The following is a 15,845-nucleotide window of genomic DNA, read 5'->3' on the forward strand; positions in this document are numbered from 1 at the left end:
GCATACCCATGGCTTTACAGAATATTTGAGTGATGATATTAAGGGAATATTCATTGATAGCTCCATTCAGAAATATAAGAACATCATCTACAAATAACAAATTAGTCAAAATAATATTATCCGTAATTTTTACACGTTTTCATCTCCCTTGAATCCTCACATCAATACTCAATTTGTTAAGGCCTTCCATAACTAACAAAATAAGGGAGGAGATAAAGGGAAACCTTTCCCTAAACCACGTTCAACATGAAATAAATATTTGGTCTATCAGTTAATGAGAATGTTGAAAGAAACAACTGATATACAACACATAATCCAGTTAATGAAAACATTTTAGAATCCTAAATGTGTTAGTAACATCTGAATATACAACCAGTTGGTCTTGTCGTAGGCCTTTCATAAGTCTATCTTAAGGATCATGCCTTTCAACTCTTTTACTTTTAAGGAGTGGAGGTCCTCCTGTGCAATGCGTATGGCTTCATGAATTTGATGATTCTCCAAGAAAATATTTTTTTCTTTGGAGATATGCTGAGATAGGATAGGCTTGATACGATTTGCAATAATTTTGGCAATAATCTTGTATATGCAATTATAGAGGGAGATAGGCTAGAAATCATTAAAATTATTTGGATTATCATATTTTGGGATTAATGCAATAAAGGTGTCAATGAAATTTTCATACATTCTTCTAGTTGATATGCATTATTCAACCATTTTAAGGATTTTCTAGCCGATGAGATTAAAAAAAATGCAAGAAAGAATTCTACCGGCCACCCATATGGGCCTAGGATATTGTCCTTTTTGAACCACTTCAGAATAGACTCTATCTCACCCATAGCAAAACCAACATATTGAATTCGTTGTTTACTTCATCTTCTACGAATCAAGGAAATAAAATGGAAACAATGATGATTTTAGCCAGGGATGCTTCCCTTGGAGGTTTAAACATGCAACCAAAATGATTAAGTCCCAAATTTTCCAAATCCCTAAAAGTGTGAACATGTGAACCTGTTTTATCATCGAAAGACAAAATAGTGTTAACTTCTTTTTGGCCCCTTGAAAATTGTTGGAAAAATTTTGTGTTATCATCTCCTACCTGTAACCATATGGCCCTATTTCTGAGTCACCATGTCTCCTCTCTTTCCTCTAGCAATCTTCTCTTTTTAGCCTCCAATTGGGTAATGTGTAATTTGAATTCTAGATTGATATATCTACTATTGTTGGGATCTTATAATCAAGTCAATTCTTCCTTAATTGTCCAGAGTGCTTCATCCTCCTTTCTTGTTTTAGTTTTAACCCACTCAATAGTCTTATGTTTCAACCTCGATAAATTGAAGGCCAAATTTTTTGTTGCTAATGAATCCTCATTGAGTGTGCATTGCTGACAAACTTCCTTTACAATCCCTTGAAACTCTATATCTTTCATCCACGTAGCATTAAATTTAAAGGGTGCTCAAGGTTTCAGAGGGATACAATTTACTTCTAAGAAAATAGGTGAATGATACGATATACTACCCAATCCAACCCATTATACGATTGATGTAACTTTATCCATCATTTCTTATCTAATTAAAATCATGTCAAGTCTCATGCATAACATAGCATCGCTAGTGCTCTGATTCCTCCAGGTGGGATTGAGGCACACGGCCTCAATATCAATAAATATGTTGGTTGACAATAAATGCTCTAAAAAACTAGTGAGCGAGTCCACTTGGGCATGAATCCCCTAAGATTCTACACTAGCTAGAGAAAATTTTAAATCTCCACCCAATATTATGTTATTGGGCGGCATGACCGACAACCTCATGATTTCTTCCCAAAAACTCATTCAATTCTGACATGGTCCATAAACATTTACCAACCTAACTTCCATACCCAATTCTTCAAAGACCACATCAGCCTCAATCAATCCTCCTCTTCCCTGCACATTTAAGACATTAAGAATTGTACATTTGATGCTTATGGAGATTCCCTCAGATCTTCATGTAGCGTAAATTGCATAAAAGGACCATCCCTTCACTACAGACTCCAAAAAATAAACTATATCCAAATTATTCCCAAACGTTTCTTGTAAAAATATGACATCAAACCTTTCAGAAACAATAAGATTCCTGAGGGATATTTTTTTGGTGGGGCTAGCCATCCCCTACAATTAGAAGATAGCCACTTCATCGAAAGACAATGTTGGGGAAGCATTTGTCTCTAAGAACCCCGTGTATAGATAATTTTCTTCCCTCTACGATATTCATACTCACTTTATGAATATCTTTCAAGATATAGGATTATTGACCTCTAGGAAATTTAGTACATTTAGGAGGTGATGAAGGACCTATTCCCCCCCTCACACCACCCGAAACAACAATATTTTTGGATAACGATCTCAGATTATATTTGTGACTCGCATAGGATTTCGACGAATCTTACGATAAAGGAGCACCCACATCAGGGGCCACAAAGGGTATGACAGGGAAAGGTGTCAGGAAACATGCAGGGAAATATCAAAATAAGGAAAGTAACAAAATTAAAATTGCATGATGATCGAACCACCCCATGACTAATAGCAGGACTAGATATTATAGAGAAAATACAAGGGTTCACTAAATTTATTAGATTAGTAGATGGGAGAGAGATAGCGGTATTAGGGAGGGGCACAGATTGAGACACCGTTGCACAAGTGACCATTGGAGCAGAAATATGATGATCAATTCCATATTGTCCATGAGGCCTGCCAACCACCTTATTCCTCTAAACCAAGCTTTTTTTAGGTGTAGGTGTCGATGCACCATTATCTTATTTGACCAATTGTTCTTCATCATCTTCCATGGGCTCTGCTCCGCCAGGTTTTTCTTTGGAAACCATGGGACACTCCTTATAAATGTTTCCCACTTCATGACACCACCTACACCTAAACAACACTCCCTCATAATCCAATTTCTGCAATCTGGTATGAACCTGACACTAAAGCATCAGGCTTTCCACTAAACCCTACTTCGTGTCAAGATGAACCAGAATTTGGGTGAAATCCATTTTTTGGTCTCCTGAAAAGTCATTATAATCCATAAAAACCCCCAAATCATCCCCAATATTTTTGAATACATCTTCTGTCAAAAAATGAAGAGGTAAACCAGGAAGCCTAACCCATATCGGACCCGCCCCTAATTTCTCTTTCTCATGATCGAAGAGAGGATACCATCTTTCCAACTTGATGGGTGCCAATTCAATGTGCTAGCATTTGGACAAGACCCAAGATGCATGTTCGTCCCTATTGAAATGAAGGAAAAACCAACCCATGGTCATTGTAACCAGACATGATAGAGCATCTAAAACCTGGCCCCAAACTTCCATAACCCACTTTTTTAGGCGAGCTAATGTATAATTCCACCCCCAGACTATCCCCACCAATACTTGATCTATCGTATCCATTACTTCATCCATCTTAATACCTTCTCTAATAAAGAACACGCGCCTTCACGTTTTTACCTTATTATACTTTGATTTTTTCTCCTTTTAATTATGAAAACCCTCATCCACCGACTCCAGGGGAGGGTTAGGGTTTCCATCAAATTCACTAACCCTAATCTCCTCCCAGAGGGTTAAAGGAACACCCACAGAGATTCCAGCAAAAAATCTAGAGGGTGGAGCCAAAGCTATACCCCCATGTGCTTTCTCAGACTCCTCCAGATTTCTACCATTTTGTTCTACACCGCACCTCGAATTATGACTCCTATATTGAAAATTTATATCTATATATAAGTCAAGACCTAAAATATTCTTGGTTATCTCCACTTCTTCAATCTGCTTAGGGTCCTTTGCTACCAGTCCAGACAATAAACTAGGGTTTAAGCATTGTTCAAGGAAGCAGTGTGTTGTCAGGGAGGGTATCATGTTCTCATCTAGGAGCAGTTGCACATAATCCCAAATTTGTTGCTACAAACCCCCATAATGATGAAACCCTAGAGAGATTTTCCCTTCGGATGACAAAATTTTTCTATAAAATTATGAGAAGAGGAATCACTGAAAAATTCCACCGTAGATGACAATGGGGAAAAAACCTTCAACTCTAATGATGATCAAGGTGGATGTTGGTGGCTACACACCTATTCCACTTGGACCCCCACTACTGTCTCTTTCAATATTTCAGTTTCCTTAATTATAGCATAATTTACTATTTTTGGATTTTTTTGAGTCCTCAACTTCGAGAGCCGTTTTGAGGCCCTAAACAACATTTTTTAGGAAAACTACGACAAATATTGAAAATAGTCTAATGTGTGCCACTCAAATTTGAATCTTTGGGGTTTTGCATTGTTTCTCAATAATAAATATCCTTCGAGCCTCATTCTAACATAGTTAAGAGACATGTAGCCGCCACATCGAGATAAGATACCATCGTCCAAGCTAGCCTTATTTCCATTCTGTTTGTAAGCATATTTCAGTATTTGATATTAATGAAATGAAGTGTTATTTTTACTACATCTCTATATTTATGGTTATATATGTAATTTGTTGCATTCTTGTTTAAGTTCGTATTAGTGCTACCGGAGTGGTCTTCTCTTTCTATGTTTTTCTTTGAATGTCCCCACCGAGGTCGAGATATAAGGAGTTAGGGCTCAAACTAGTCAAACCTTTCCTAGACTAGTCTTGAAAGTCCTGACAACCTCTCATGGCGAAAGAGAAGAAAGAAGAGGGGGCAGGAGATCCTTTCAAAATCTTGCTTTAAGAAGCCCTCGAGCGACATAGGAATGTGATGATAGACAACTTTGCTCAAATATTTCAACAAGGGTTAGAACACTTCCGGGTGTTCTGTATATTCTTGCATTGGCCAGAAATCTGATTTCTGTAGGCAAGTTGGATGATGCAGGTGTAAAAACATTGTTCGAGAAGGATAACTACAAGATGGTTTGGGGAGCACTGGTATTGATGCGGGGAGTTTAAACTGGAACTCTGCACAAGCTGCAAGGTAGCACTGTTGTTGATAGGTGCAACAGTTCTGTAGTTCCTGAAAGTGGAGCTGAAAATCGAGTGGTCTCTGGAGAGAAGACCATGTTGTGGCATCAAAGGCCTGGACATATTGGAGAGAAGGGCCTTCGAATACTTCATGGTAAAGGTATGGTAGAAGGTATGAGTAATAGCTCTCTGGATTTTGATTTCTGTGAAAATTGGGTATACGGGAAGCAGAATCGCGTGAGTTTTCCCTCTGGTGCTAAGAGGGTGAAACAGATATTAGAGCTTGCGCACAGTGATGTGTTTGGACCTATGAAGTTTCCATCGCTGGGTAAGTCTGTGTACTATGTATCATTTATAGATGACTTCTCAAGGAATACACAGATATATTTCCTTAAGAAGAAATCTGAAGTCTTTGACAGGTTTAAAGAATTTAAGGCTCTGGTGGAAAATCAGACAGAGAAGAAGATAAAGGTGCTGAGGGCAGATAATGGTGGAGAGTTTTTCAATAAGGAATTTGAAGAATTCTGTAAGAAGTGTGGTATAGCACGGCAGAGGACTACTCCATATACACCTCAACAAAATAGAGTTGCAGAAAGAATGAACAAGACGTTGATGGAAAGGGCAAGAAGCATGCTCAGTTGTCCCAGGTTAGGACAAGAATTTTGGGCAGAGGCGGTGGATACTGCATGTTACCTAGTCAACAGGTCACCTTCATCAGTGTTGGAGGATAAGACTCCACAAGAAGTATGGACTGGTAAGAAACCCTCTCTTTCACATCTGAGGGTATTTGGATGTGATGCATATGTACATGTTCCAAAGGAGAAACGAACCAAGTTGGATAGTAAATCTGAAAAGTGCATCTTTATTGGGTATAAGGATGGTTTAAAGGGTTATAAGCTTTGGAACCCAGTAACAAGGAAGGTTGTGTACAACCGAGATGTGGTGTTCAGAGAGGTGAAAGATGTTATTAAACATGAAGTCCAACCAAAGGAACCTGAGAAGATAGAGTTTGAGCTAAAGGAGGAAGAATCAGACTCTACAATAGAGGAGGAATCAGAAGATGAAGAGCCACAAACTCTAGCCCTGAGAATATCAATTCGAGAAAGAAGGCAGCTAGAAAGGTATAGTCCATCTACTTTTTGTTTAAATTTTGCTTTGTCTGTTACTGATGATGATCCCAAAACTGTGAAGGAAGCAGTGGATTCAAAGGATGGAAAACTCTGGAAAGAGGCCATGGTTGATGAAATGGCATCTTTGGACAAAAATGAGGCTTGGGATCTGGTGGAGTTGCCGGCTGGAAGGAAACCCATTGGCATCAAATGGGTGTTTAAAAAGAAGACAAATGCACAAGGGAAGGTGGAGAAATGCAAAGCTCGGTTGGTAGCAAAAGGATATTCCCAAGTGCCGGGAATTGATTTTGGTGATATTTTTTCTCCTGTTGTCAAGGTGACTTCTATTAGATCACTTTTATCTGTTGATGCTGCTTTTGATTTTGAGGTAGAACAAATGGATGTGAAGACAACATTTCTTCATGGGGATTTGGAAGAGGAAATCTACATGAATCAACCTAAAGGCTTTGCGGTGAAGGGTAAGAAAGAACTGGTATGCAAGTTAAAGAAGTCTCTGTATGGGTTAAAACAGTCACCAAGGATGTGGTATCAGAAATTTGATACATTTATACGGGGACTTGGCTTCACCAGAAGCAAAGCAGATCACTGTGTGTATTTTAAATTAATTGGTGACCGTGTTATTTATCTGGTCTTGTATGTGGATGATATGTTGCTGGTTGGAAATGACAAAGAAATTATCCAGGATTTGAAGACCCAGTTGTCCTCCAAATTCGACATGAAAGATCTTGGTGCTGCAAACTATATTTTGGGCATGGAAATTAAAAGAGATCGGGCAAAGAGGAAGCTATGGTTAAACGAGAGGAAGTATGTCAAGACAATACTACAGAGGTTTAATATGCAGGATAGTAAACCGGTGAAGGTTCCTATTCCTGTAGGTGTGAGGTTATCTACTAAACAGTGTCCCAAGACAGAAGGAGAGGAAGAGGACATGTCCCGTGTTCCATATGAAAGTGCAGTTGGTAGCCTGATGTATGCAATGGTCTGTACTAGACCAGACATTGCACATGTAGTGGGAGTATTGAGCAGGTTTATGTCAAAACCAGGGAAGGAGCACTCCACAACAGTGAAGCGGGTTTTCAGGTATTTGTGTGGCACTAGTGATTACGATTTGTGCTACCAAGGAAGACCAAGATTGGACAGAGTGTTGGATATTTGTGGCTTTTTTGATGCAGACCGAGCTGGAGATCTGGATTAGAGAAGATCTACAAGTGGTTATGTGTTTAACCTATTCGGAGGTGTAGTCAGTTGGATGAGTAAGAAACAATCTGTAGTGGCACTATCAACTACAGAGGCAGAATACATGGCAGCCACTCATGCAAGCAAGGAAGCAGTTTGGTTGCAGAGATTGTGTTCAAGTATGGGGTTAGTACAGGGAGCTATAAGAATAGACTGTGATAGCCAAAGTGCAATTTTCTTGGCAAAGAACCCTGCTTATCATTCAAAGACAAAGCACATTGATCTTCAGTATCACTTTATGAGGGATATGATAGAAGACAAAAAGGTGTTGTTGGTAAAGGTCGACACTTTGAAGAATACTGCAGATGCATTGAAAAAATCTTTGAGCTCTGAGAAATTCTCTTGGTGTAGAGAAATAATGGGCATTTCAGGGCTAGAAAAATGACTACGCTCTCCTGTGGCCCCTTGTGGAAAGAAAACAACAAGTGGGAGATTGTTGGGTTGTGTTCTATTCTTTCCACGACTAACCCATGTAATGAATCGGGGGGTTGGAGCCCCCCGTTTGTTGCGCTGATTGCGAGCAGGGGGGTCATAGGGGGGTCGACATCCCCCCCTGTCTGGGGGGTTTGAGGGGGGTGAGTAGCCCCCTCTATGAGGTCCGGGGCATCGCCTCGGGAAATTTTTTTTTTGGACCCTATATTAGGTTGGGCAAACCTACCTATGGTTTTCGGTCCATGGTTTTGGACGCAATGGTTTTCGGTCCATGGTATTGGATGCTTCGACATGTATAAATATGTATTGTAACATTGAAAGGAATATAATAAAAATTCAAGCTAGTAGTCCCGGTTTTGGGATCCAGGGGAAAATATCTGTGTATATGTGTTTTATGTGTTATGCTCTAACATTGTTTATTTTTCTGTGATTTAGAATTCGCATGCAGGTAATTTCTGTATGGGGTTAAAACCTACATTTGGTATCAGAGCTGTTTTGGCTTCAAGGGGATGCCTTTGTTGTTGAGGGGTTTCGCTCGGGCCTGTGGTAGACCCTGTTCAGTGGGAGATCTGCGAGATCGATTCTGGTGGTGAAAGAAGATGGCGAGTAGTGGAAATATAGAGATCGAGAAGTTCAATGGTCAGAGTTTTGAGTTGTGGAAACTCAAGATGGAGGATCTGTTGGTGGATAAATATCAGTGGATCACGGTAGATCCAGGTACTAAACCAACGGGAGTGGCCGATGAAGAATGGAAGAAGTTGGATTGGAAGGCAAAGAGCACAATACGATTCAATATTGTTGAATGTATCAGGGGAAGCTACGACGAAGGCTTTGTGGGAAAAGTAGGAACTTTGTACCAATTTAAGTCTCTGGTGAATAAACTATTCCTGCAGAAAAATCTGTATAACCTGAGGATGAAAGATGGAGACTCGGTGACAGAGAATCTGAACGCATTTAATACTATGGTAAGTAAGTTAGCGTCTGTTGATATTAAAATTTCAGATGAAGATAAGTGCATCAGTTTGTTGTGTTCTCTACCAGATTTGTGGGATAGTATGGTTATTGCAATAGGTAGCAATGCAACTGCTTTGCAGTTTGATGAAATAGCCTCAGCCTTGCTGACGGAGGAGATGAGACGGAAAAATATGGAGAGCTAGAATGGTGACGCATTGTCTATACGAGGACAGTCCCGGAATAGAAACAAAAATAAGTCATCGAGTGGGAGATCTAAATCTAGAGGGAGATCTAAAAAACTCCAGGAAAACCTGTAAAGGTGGTGTGCTGGAAATGCAGAAAGGAAGGGCACTTCAAAAGGGACTCTAAATCTAAAGCTCCTGATAAAGGAAAGGGATCTAATGATGCTCCTTCTGCAGAGGCAAAAACCACCTCAGATGAAGGTGGGGATGTGTACTTGGCTTCTTCAAGTACACATGTAGATCATGAGGCATGGTTGATTAACTCAGGTGCATCCTTTCACTTCACTCCCCATAGAGAGTGGTTCTGTGAGTATGAGAAATACGATGGTGGTGATGTCTTCTTAGGAGATGATAGGAAGGCTAGAATCATTGGTCGCGGAAAAGTAAAGTTCGAAGTTAGCCAAATGGATGAATCCTTGGAATGTCGAACGAAGGTGGTGGGCCCCAGTAATATCACGATGGGATCCATGGATGAGCTCGGTTAGACAGGCGGTGTGCTCCAGATTCTTCATGGATGTGTCCTGGTCCTAACACGGTGAAGAGGAGTTGACCTGGGATAGAGCAAGCTCTCGAGGTAGGTGGTGCTCCATGTAAGGCATGTGCTTCCAACACATTGGAGCGGAGAATCCTGGTTGGTAGAGAGTGGACGGATGGATAATCGTTTGAGGGGAGGCTCGATGGTCCTTTGTTCGAGGGGAGGATTGTTGGGTATACGACCAAAGTCCCACATTGACTAGAAGTGGGGATGATGATGGGTATATAAGGATGGACAAATATCTCCATTGGTATGAGGCCTTTTGGGGTAAAGCCCAAAAGCAAATCCATGAGGGCTTAGGCCCAAAGTGGACAATATCATACCATTGTGGAGATATGTGGTGTCTAGAGTCTTAACAAAAGAAGCCCTTGAGTGACATAGGAATGTGATGATAGAAAACTTTGCTCAAATCTTTCAACGACTACTCTGGAAGCACCACACCCTTTAAGGTACAAGTTAACTTTGAAATACTCCTATTTGAGGGTCAGATAGATGCAGACACCATAGATAAATCATTAAATCTGCTAGAAGAATATTTTTCTGTTCATGATTTTTCCAACCGGAAAAAGATTACTTTTTCACTTCTCAAAGTCATCCCCCACTTCAATTAATAGTGGGAAACCTATTGTGAGAAGAAGGATGAAAGTACACCATCATTATTTTCGGTTGAACCCACTTGGAACTTGTTCCGGGACGCCATCAAAGATCAGTACTACCCTTTCGGGAGCTATGTAGATAAATACATAAAGTGGACCATATTGCGGTAGGGAAGGGACCAAGACATGTCGGAATTTACCAATGTTTTTCATACCCTTTGCACAAAGTTGGGTATGAAGGGTTATGAGAAACATTTGGTAATCAAGTTATAATGGTATGGATAATGTTTTGTTGCTAAGAGTTAGTGCATTGAAGAAGTTTTGAAACTATAGAGTTGTTGCCATGGACTGTATTGTAGAATATGCTGAGGATTTTACCATTTCGAGTTTATGTTGTAGGGATGTGTGCATGCCAATTACAAGAGGACCGAATTTTGGCTAATAATTATTGATGAAGGTTTTTCTAATGAAAGAGTGAGATTATGAAGTTAGTATTGTGTTTCTGATTAAGGAAGTAATTTTCTAAAGGATTTTTTTTTGTTATTTCAAAGTTATGCTAAAAGGAGTGGATCCAGTTGAAAATGGATGAAACAGTGGTCCACATTAATTTTGGTGGTTGGTGCCTCTAGCTAGTTGGTGCCATAAAGCCAATATGAGGGAGTAGGTGCTTCATGCTTTTGGGTGCTAATGAAACTATGCAAGGGAGTGGGTGCTTCCTGCTGGTGGGTGCCAACGAAACTTTGTAAGGGAGTAGGTGCTTCTTACTAGTGCGTGCCAACACAAATTTGCAAAGAAATGGGTGCTTCCTACTAGTGAGTGTTAGTGAGCATATGTAAAGAAAAAATTAAGTAGAGAAGAAGAAAAGGAATGGTGGTTTTATCCCTTTATAGATTTCCACATTAAAAATATTTGTGTCTTATGTGTTTCTCATATGATTTGTCTATCAATTCTTGATTTATTTATGTCATGCATAATATTTTTGATGATTTAATAAGTATTATTTCTCAAAAGAAATATTAAAATTTAATTAGCAATTAAAATAACTTTACACTAAATAATTTTACACTAATCCACCTCTCACCATATAAACCATATTTATAATAATAAATTTTATATATATTACATACAAAATAATTTTAAAATATATTAAAAAATACATGGTAGAGAAATCTATTTATAAGGTAATAACTTAACATATATAGATTTTTTTCAATATCATAAAAGTAATTAAAAATGAAAAATTATATAAAAATAACTTTAAAAATTAATTTTAAAATATGCAATGTAAAATGAGTTTTCTTTATTTGAATATACATTCAAAAACAAGAAAAATGTCCCTAAAGGTATAGGAAATATTATTTATAAAATATATATTTTTTAAAATTAATGTTTAGAATAGTATATTTTATAAAAATTTTAAAAGTAATGTTTAGTATATATATATATATATATATATATATATATATATATATATATATATATGAAAAAAAAGAGAAATATATGCTTGAATAAATTTCAGTGGAAACATAAAACATAAAATTAAGATTTATTTATTTTGGTTTTTGAAATCACTAATATTATCAAATTATTTAATATAATTATATAAAATTAACTTATTTGTTAGTGATTATTTTTATTTAATTGAATAGAAAAGAAAAACATTGCATCAAGCATATATCAATACATAAGAAGAAAAATAAATATAGATTGAATTTTAAGCTAGGTTTAAAATTATAAGATAAAATTCATTGGAAATATTAAAATTCATATTAAAAAATAAAAATAAAATTAATTAAATTTTGGAATTATTTAATATAATCATATAACATTAACTTATTTTCTAAGCATTATTTTTATTTAATTGAATAGAAAGTAGAAACAATACATTAAAAATATAACCATACATGATAACAAACAAAATATGTGATTGAAATTTAAATTTTATTTAAAATTAAAAGATAAAATTCACTAGAAATATTGCATATAAAAAAAATAAAACTTTAATTAATTAAATTTTGTTTTTGAAATTATTGAATTATTTAATATATTCATATAAGATTAACTTATTTGTTAGTCATTATTTTTTATAATTGAATAGAAAGTAAACACACGGCATTAAATATACAACAATACAGGAGAACAAACAAAATATGTGATTGAAATTTAAATTTTGTTTAAAATTAAAAGATAAAGTTCACTAGAAATATTGTATATAAAAAATAAAATTAAGAGTAATTTTATTTTATTTTTAAAATCATTAATATTATAAATTTTTTTAATATAATCTTATATGAATGTTAATCAGTATTTTTATTTAATTAAACATTAAAAAAAAGACACAACATCAACTATATATTAATAATTTGGTTTTCATTTTTTTATATATTACTTCACCAATAGCGATGTTATTTAAAACAATAATATAGAATGGAATTTCATATATATATATATATATATACATATATATATTCTTCATCTCAAAACGAAGGTTTTCAAAATCTCATTTAACAATTTTTGTTTGGATACATTATATTACTCATTTCTAATTTAAAAGCCAACATTCTAGGTAATTCATAATAAAAATATATTTCCCAACTGCTATAGTAATTTCATACCATTGGATTTTCTATGAAATAGCATTCCTTTTTTGCTGAACTATCTTATCAATAACCATATAAGATTTTTCAAATATTATAATAATTTCATACTATTGTTTTTCGACGAAAAACTTTTTATTTTGTATCGAAATTTTGTCTCTAATTGGATTTTAAGTTTGGCATAACACTTTTCTTTCTCAAGTAGCTTCAAATTTAAATAGCAATTAAAACAAATTTCACACAGAGCAACAAATTTTAAATAATGTAGCTTGTGAAATCCCATTATCAACACCATACTAGCCTTTATCTAGCATTATCGTTAAAACAAAATCACAATGGCATCATCAAGGGTTTATAAAATACAACTAGTTAGCATAAAGATCTACTTATAACATTGGAAAATCAAAATGTAGAGAAATTTTTTTTTTTCCTCAATCTTTATGACAAAAGATAAATGCCTTTAAATGATAGTAAAACTTCATATGAATTAAATGGTTGGTAAATGTTGATAGACATCAATCCATAATAAGCATCAAATCACTTATTTCATTATACATATAGAGTTGTTAAAATAAAAATCATGGGAATTAGATAAATTAAAACTTTATTTAAAATTGTTATTATTATTATTATATCTAGAGGAATCAAGAACTCTGATGGTTTCATCAATCCCATAGTGATTCCAAACACTACTACTATAACCTCGAGAACTGGGATGGTTTCATCCATCCCATACTAATTCCAAACGCTACCATTATAACCTCGAGAACTATGATGGTTTCATCCATCCCATACTAATTCTAAACACTACCACTGTAACCTCGAGAATTGAGATGGTTTCATCCATCCATACTGATTCCAAACGCTTCCACTCTAACCTTGAGAACTGGGATGGTTTCATCCATCTCATATTGATTCCAAACTCTACCACTATAACCTCTAGGTACATGTGTATGTCCACAAGGTCAATTACAACCACTACTATTATTTCCTCTAGGTGCATGTGTTTTCCCCTTCCACAAGCACAGTTGAATCGGGGGGGTTTGAACCTTGAACCTCCTTGCACAAAACATTTCATTTTCACAGTCATCGCCAATTGCACTACCATAGGGCTTATTATATATGTGTGTGTGTGTGTGTAAGTTAAGCATATATACATTTTAAGAAAACATGTACACTATTCTTAACTATGGATATTCACATCCACTTTATCATGGATATTTTTAATCTGTAAATAGGCTTTGTTACAATACCACGAGACAATATCATGGGTTATCAATACCACATGTCCAAAAAAACCATAATTCATCTCATATGACACTCGTTAATTTGACATTTCTTTAATGAGTGAATTTAATTAAAAGGGAAAAAATAACATAACTATTATGGAAAAACATCTCAACCATTGATTTTCCTATACTATTAATATTTTTTAATGGAGATTAAATCTCTCTCATCCACTTATAGTTATTGATAATTAACTTACATTTTTGGAAGCTCTATTCAAAAATTGACGTGCCTATTGGCATAATTATACTAATGAGTGTAACAAAACCTTGTAACACATGTCTAAGCAACCCCTACTAACAAATTAGTTGAGGAAAACCTTGAAACTCCATTTGTAGCCCTAATTCATATAACTTACACAATGTGAAAGAAAACCAAAAGGGCATATAGGAAATATTATCATAAAAATGCATGGTAAAGAGAATCAAATAAACTATTAGACAATAGCAGTCACAACGACTTCACTAAAAGGAGAATGTTTTAGTGGAGATAGAGTAGTTCCTTTAGGGATTGATCATCACAACAAATTCACTAAAAGGAGAGTCTTTAAGTGGTTATAAAGTAGTTCCTTTAGGGATTGATCTAGTTCCATTGGGGGAAGATGAATCTTCATAGCATTTTATCAATGTGTTTACATACATTTCTAATTTCAAATTCCTTTGCTTACATATCTAATTCAAAAAATGATGGTCAATCTTAAACTTTCTCATCTTTTTAATCTTTCCTAAGGGGTGACAATCTTACTTGTGGAGATCTAGGCATTTGAATCAAACTATGGTTGGAAACATGGTTACACCATCACAAGAGGTAAATTTAGTGAGGAATAATCCTATATTGCCAAACAAAATTTCCATATGAATTACACATATTTAATTCATTCTAGTTCCATTTAGTGACTCAAGTCTTGTATATCCATGAAAGGGTTCACAATGGTAAGGAATATACTTCTTATAGATAATATGAGCAATTGGGAAAAAAAAAGGCCCATGAGAGTTATGCATTTGTATGATCATAGAGATTTAAAACAGTCGGTGAAGAAGTGCATTGTTAAGGCGCTCTGTAAGCAAAGGTTACCGGTTCTAGTCTCGCTGATACCAAAAATCCAGCATGGTTTCCGTTGGTGCGGCTCAGGTCTGGTGCAATCCCCGAGTGACTTTGACGGCTTAGATGCCCCTGAGTCATGGCCTCTCAGCCATAGGGTAAGCATGATTTTCAGGATTCACCCACTTATCAATAATAAAAAAGAGTTATGCATTTGTATGGTCCCGGCAAATAGACCACAAGAATAAAGATTTACTTATTTTTTTCTAAATGGAAAAAGCATATGAAGCAATATTCTAATTACAAAAGGGAAAAACGATAATCACAAAGGAAACCTAGTTAGTATTACCTATCCACATATATGGTAGAGTTTTTTTTAGCAAAATAATCCTAAAATCCTATGCACTGCAAGGTGTTTTTCCCGAAATAAAGCCCTAAAAAATTAGTAGTATACAAAAAAAAACATTAAAACACAATAACATAAAAATTAAAAAAGAAAAAAAAGAGTTTAAGAAATAAGAAATCTCTTCATATAATGTAAATGAAATATAATCCCTCTCAGAGACACTCACAACACATACACATATTTTTTTCTTATCTCTCAATATGTACATAAAGTTATATTAAAATATTTTTTTAAATATTAAAAATTTACATCTTCCTTAAATGTTAAACTATGATATTTTTATTTTCTTATTTTTTCTTACTTTATTTCACAAGTTAATTTAAAATTATATTATTTAATATATACATTTATATATATTATTTCTTATTAAATATAAAAATAAAATATCTACCACATATGCAATATAAACAATAAACTAAAAACAAATCATTAATATTTTTAATTA

The sequence above is a fragment of the Pinus tabuliformis genome, chromosome 1_1 (assembly GCF_031772625.1).
Source record: "Pinus tabuliformis cultivar Carrire ecotype Pingquan chromosome 1_1, CPIR1, whole genome shotgun sequence".
NCBI classification, from domain to species: domain Eukaryota; kingdom Viridiplantae; phylum Streptophyta; class Pinopsida; order Pinales; family Pinaceae; genus Pinus; species Pinus tabuliformis.